This window comes from Amblyomma maculatum, chromosome 1 (genome assembly GCF_055883805.1).
Source record: "Amblyomma maculatum isolate TAMU_Amacu chromosome 1, ASM5588380v1, whole genome shotgun sequence".
Taxonomy (NCBI): Eukaryota; Metazoa; Arthropoda; class Arachnida; order Ixodida; family Ixodidae; genus Amblyomma; species Amblyomma maculatum.
Window position 1 is genome coordinate 364,820,201 of NC_139344.1, and position 6,144 is coordinate 364,826,344.

Genomic DNA, 6,144 nt, shown 5'->3' on the forward strand with positions numbered 1-6,144 from the left:
CTTAGTGTCTGGGGCCGCACTCTCTAAGGGTAAATGACTCATTTTTCATTGCGATCCATTTCGTTCTCAGCTATGCCAAGTCCAAACCTTGACTAGAGCTTCCTTCAGATCCTACGAAACGGACAATTTTTGTTAGGCAGCAGTGCCACTGAACCATCATGTCTACAGAAATTTTCATTTGCCACCACGCTACAAAAGTCTGTGCCGTCCCTGCTTTTCGCCGATGAAACAAAGGTCGGGTCACTTCTCGCGGGCGCTTGAAAGCCTCAGCTGAGTCATCGCTGAACTGTCATCCCTCTCGTCCCTTGGGGTCCCCACTGGCGATGAAATTCCCATTTTCTGCTGCATGTGGAAGCTAATGGGGAGCCGATGCGTGCGGCGAGCGGCGGAAGCTGTCGGTCTGTGCGAGGATACGCTTCCCCACGATTTCTGTGACCAGCAGCATGCTGTTTTTGTTCTATGCTGATGTCAGACTTATATCGCGCTAAATGAACTAGGTGATGGATTCTTATACAGTACATGGAAGGGAAGGGCGGCAGGCTGGACAACAGCGATTCCGTTCTGCTGTGTTAACTCCGAACTTTTGTCCCAAATTGCGTTTCACAATTCAAGCGGCATATACAGGCTTATACAGCAGCTAATTCAGGACTCGGGCGACGCAAACACTAACGCGGTGTTCTGATTTCTGCGGACTCAAACATTGGACACTAAGACGCTATAGTGATCTCAGCACTGCCCCCAAATGATCATACTCCACCAGCGCAGCCAAAAGCTCCAAGCCATAAACCAGCGCTGACGTTAATCGGGGCTGCAAAAAACCACGACCCAATTGATTTGTTCGATTGGCAGGAATCTACAGGCTCACCTGTCTCCATTATTGACGGAATTACCTAAGCGTCGACCTCGGATATGTGCACTCTTCTCCTTCTTTTTCCTCAACGAGAAACGGCTCACGCTCACTGGTTAATCAATCATCTTTCTTTACAGCATGCACACGAGGCGCAGGCCAGAAAGAGGAATTAACCCTAACGTTGCTCGTTGCGCTGGAAAGAGAAATAGAAAATTAGCGGTAATGCGCTTGAAGGCGACCAAATGTGGCGTTGTTAACTGGTAACATGACAGGTGATTCCTTTTTTTTTTTTTTTTTTACCTTTCACAGAGTTTATTTCGGAGACTTAAAGATACCTCTTATTGGGGTCTGTGCAGATGGGATAATATTGAAAAAGCTGTGGGTTAGGCAGCAAGGCGGATATTATACATGTTATAGAGGCTAATGAGAAGACGATCAATTAAAGCGAATGAAGTAATTAAAATTTATATATCTTTATTTCAACGCATGAAAATATATTCTGAAATCAAAGATTGTCATTATTAGAGGTGAGTCCCCTTTTATGAAATCGTTAATCGCCAAATGTGGTTCGGCATATCGAACGTTAAATATGCGCATTTGAAAGCTCGTTGAGTTGGTCTTTGTGCATTGCAAATATATGTAATGACGTCTTAAGCCTGCTTATGCATAAAACACTGACGCCGTTTATCTCTTTGATGATGCACTAGCAGGGGACATAGTTTCAGCAACAGCTTGTGCCATGCGCAGCGACGCCATTCTATAAATTTACGTTTAGTGAAAGCAAAACCAACGACCTTTCAAGTGCATATATTTGACGCTCAATATTTCTAGCAGCACTGCCCAATAAGGACCTGAAAAAAGAACTCGCCTTATATGTGGAGGGCCTTAATTTAGCAGAAAGACATGACTCTTATAATAAATTAGGAAGTAATTGGTTAATTTTACACATTTGAACGGCTACTCTAAAGAATGCGGTATGTAGTACATAATGTCCTCCTTGCTGTAAAAACCAACCTGCACTGATCAGACTGAGGCATCAATACAGTTTAATAAATTTTACGCAGTAAAGAGAGAGAAAGCGACTCGATATATAGAGATTGCACTAGTTGATTGCACGTGTAAAATAGATGCTGTTTATGGTCTCTTGTCTTTTGACGAGGAGGCTTGATTGCTGCAGTATGGCTCCTCATAGTGCGGTGCCTTAGCGTTCAGCTTCGGAGCCGTCAAGAGGTGGATCGCAACCGCGTTGACCTCATTTCGATGGGGTTGATATCGCTAGCTCCGGCGTATTGATATTTTTGTACCTAGTAAAGAATACGAAGGAATGAAATACTCCAAGAAAATTACCCCGAAGTCGTCATTCGAGACCCGCGAGTCGGTAAGATCTAGTGGGTGATAAATTAGCAGGATTCGTTTCAAATGCGGCTCTCAGGTTAAGGACCTTCTGAGCTGGGCCTCATAGTCGGCAGCTCAAGCAAAGGATAAAAAAAACCCCTTGATGCTTTATTTTTTTATCATGCGCTTTTAATTCGCTCCACTCGGGCATGAATATATAAGCTGTCCGGACAAATGACTGATTTTAGGGGTCGCATCGCGCCACCTTTCTTTAGGACGACAGGTTCTTCGATATGATGGACTGAGAGCCTTAGAATAGACAGGAAGAGAGCAGGGGCCTTTAATAATTTTTTGCTCAATTTCACCGCAGCCAAATGATTTGTATGCGATAGAAAGGCGCTGCGCATTTCGAGCTCTCACGTTAGGAATCTTGCCGTACTTTTGGAATCTGCATCGTTTCAAGAAAAAAAAAAAAAACGACCTGAGTGTCAGCTAGGCTAGCGCACAAATCCCCACTTCGTGAGTATGGTCTATCGTAGACAACCTGACCTTTAAGTAAAGAGCACCGAAGAAACGTTACTGCGGGCGCAGTGCCGCTAACATGAACCAGTCAGTTGATAACGAGTCGCGAAACTAGCGTATGTCCGCTTTGCGGTGTCGCCTTTTCTTTTGTTATCTATTCATATTCTCTTAGATGCACACCGCCGCATGTGACTGCTCATCGCTTGTCATTTCAGTTCACTTTCTCGGTGAGTAGTATGACTGAAGCGCACGTTTTTCAGTGGTGCGCGAGTTCAGTTCAGTCGTCCAGTCGTGTCCGACTCTTCGTGACCCTATGGACCATGTCACGCCACGCTTTCCGGTCTCTCACTATCTTCCTAACATCACATAACTTCATCTGCAGTGCCTCGAGGATGTCATCTAACCATCGCGTTCGCTGCCTACCCCTTCTCCGGCGACCCTCAACCTTTCCCAACATCAAATCTTTCTCCAGCGACTCCTCTCTTCTCATCAGATGACCAAAGTAGCTGAGCTTTAACTTTAGAATTTGACCCTCCAATGAGCAGTCAGGGTTTCTGGTCGACAATATCGACTGATTTGAACTTCTGGCAGTCCAAGGAACTCTCAAGAGTCTTCGCCAGCACCACAATTCAAACGCGTCAATTCTTCGGAGGTCAGCCTTTTTACAGTCCAACTCTCGCATCCATACATCACAAATGGAAAGACCATAGTACGAGTTATACGAATCTTGGTTGGCAGACTATAATGTCTCTGCTCTTTACTAGGTGATCAAGGCTAACCATTGCTGTCTTTCCCAGAAGCAGGCGTCTCCTAATTTCATGGCTGCAGTCTCCTTCCGAGGTAATCTTGGAGCCCAAGAAGAGAAAATCTGTCAGAGCTTCCACTTCTTGTCCCTTGATGCTCCTGGACTTGATAGGGCAAGACGCCATGATCTTTGTCTTTATATGTTCAGTTTAAGCCCTAACTTCTCACTCTCTTATTGTACGCGCATCAGAAGTCTCTTGAGTTCCACTTCACATTCTGCCATTAAAGTGGTATCATCCGCATATCTAAGGTTGTTGATACGTTTTCCAGCAATCTTCACTCCAGCTGAAGACTCGTCCAGACAGGCCTTCCTTATGATACACTCTGCATATAGGTTAAATAGGCAGGGCGACAGTATGCAGCCTTGCCTCACTCCTTTTTCAATCGGAAACCAATCAGTAAGACCATGCCCAGTTCTCACTGTGGCCTCTTGCCCTTCATACAGGTTCCTGAGGAGACAGATGAGGTGAATTGGTGCGCGAGGGCATTCGTGTATTCAGAACCTTTCTTCGGCACTTGTACTGTTTTCATTACAGTAACCATGTCTTGACAAGTCGGTGGCCTTTTCATCCGCACTCGTCTTGACGTTCCACCTTGTCGGCCAGATAGCAACCTAAAATCTGGAAGGAAAGAAGCTCTTTTGTGTGCAAGTTGAAAAACGCGCTACAGCCATCATCCTATACCACCCCTTGAATTAGAAAGGAAGAATTTGCGCTTCTACGAAGCGTATACTGCTCCAAAAAGTGGAGTGTTGATGCCTTTTTATTTTAGGACTGATAGTTAGCCCCCTAGCACTTCGTTAGTCTTCTCTGGTATCATTAATCCCAACGCGAATAATGATTGACGAAGCCTTTGCTAGTGGAATATGAGGAAATATTTTATTTGCAGCGGAAGGATTTCAAGTGGGCGAAGTCTAAGTCCTCGTTAAGTGAGGCTAATGTCGAATCAACACTGTTGTTGTGCCCTCAGATAAGGGCAATTACCCACGAGGGGGATAGGCCACACATGAATCCATTAGAAATGGGAGTTATGTTGCTAGTTATTAGAGTAGAAAAACAAACACTAATACATACAAATATGCAACACTATAGAAAAAGGTCCTACTGATCAGAAAACAAAATAATTTGAACTCAATAAGAACCTGAAGAGGAGAAACAGCGGAATCGGCGCACCTAACGGGGAATTATACCAGAGGCGATTACCAATTTGTGTGCCGCTGAGCGAACTGTCCCGCTTCTGAAGCCCACCTGAGTAGCATCAAACGAAAGTAAATTTGGAGCAGTCAAAGATGTAGATAAAGATTTGCTAGGAATTTCAAGGAAGAGTTTTTTGGAGGAGGCAGAATGGCGACAAGAGAGGAGAAAATGGTATAATGTCTCAGGCTCATTGCAGTATGAACACATGGCTGAAGAAGAACAGCCCGATCTATGAAGATAATGATTAAGGGAAAGAATCCTACACCTGAAATTTGTTAGACACATCTCGCACTGACGGGAGAGGCCATATTTAATGGAAGTTAATAGCATATTAGCGGCATATTTCAAATTCCGGAAGTCATCAAAAGATAAAATGCCGAATTCGAGGATTTAATCAAGAGAAATTGTTTGAATTGCTCCGTCACCCATAAAGAGAAGTCTGGAATTAATGACAGACTTGGGCCATTCAAGAAAGCTGACGCAAAAACGTCCGCTGATTTGCTCACTGAAATTCTACAATGGCCGGGAATCTACAGCACTCTAATTGCACGGATATGAGACGGTGCGAGGTCATAAAACTGACCACGCAAAGATGCAGTCGGAGAAGTCAAGGCAGTACAAAGTAAAAGAGCATCTGTACTATAACGTTGCAATGATCTAAACAAACTCTCAGGATGGTTAGAACAATAACTACAAATTCCGCAATAAATATGGTAGCATAATCAGGAAATCGGAGTGATAAAGCCCAATCAAGTTGAGAAAAAAAATCCCAATCCCCTCTTTTTCCTCACGCTTTGCAGCATCAGTGCCAATTACAACATATGAATGAAAATGTTGCATGTGGTCGTTCAAAATGGAAACAAGGTAGACACTGGCAAATATTCGGCATGATTGAGATAAATGTCGTCATGGGCCAAATTAATCTGAAGTAGACGAAAACCGGCTTGTGAAAGAGAGCGCACATCTACTGTCAACGGAGGTAAAAGCGACTGCGCATATACGACCTGCGGTCTTTGATAGGGAGACCAATAAGTACGAAAAAATTAATTAGGTAAAGTAATGAAGATTGCTTGTGAACACGACAGGAAATAATCACATAATTTTAGAATGAACTGTACCGTAAGTTGCTGGAAACGGGAATCCAAAGGAAGTACCCGAGCGTCAGAGTATAAGACTAACGCAACAAAACTAGGAAGGCGGAGGCAAAGCCGTAGTGCTTGCCGTTCAATCAAGTGAAGTGGTCAAGTTTGCAATCAGCGCAGCCTGTAAACAAGACGCAGCCGAATTTCAGAATAGATGGCATATAAAGTTTACAGATCATAAAAAGGGCAGATCTTCTCATTCCATATCTCGTGTGGCTGATGCGACGCAGTAGACCCAAGACACGCTCCTCTTTACGCTTAGTATGTTCAATATTAATATTAATATGCTCTATGT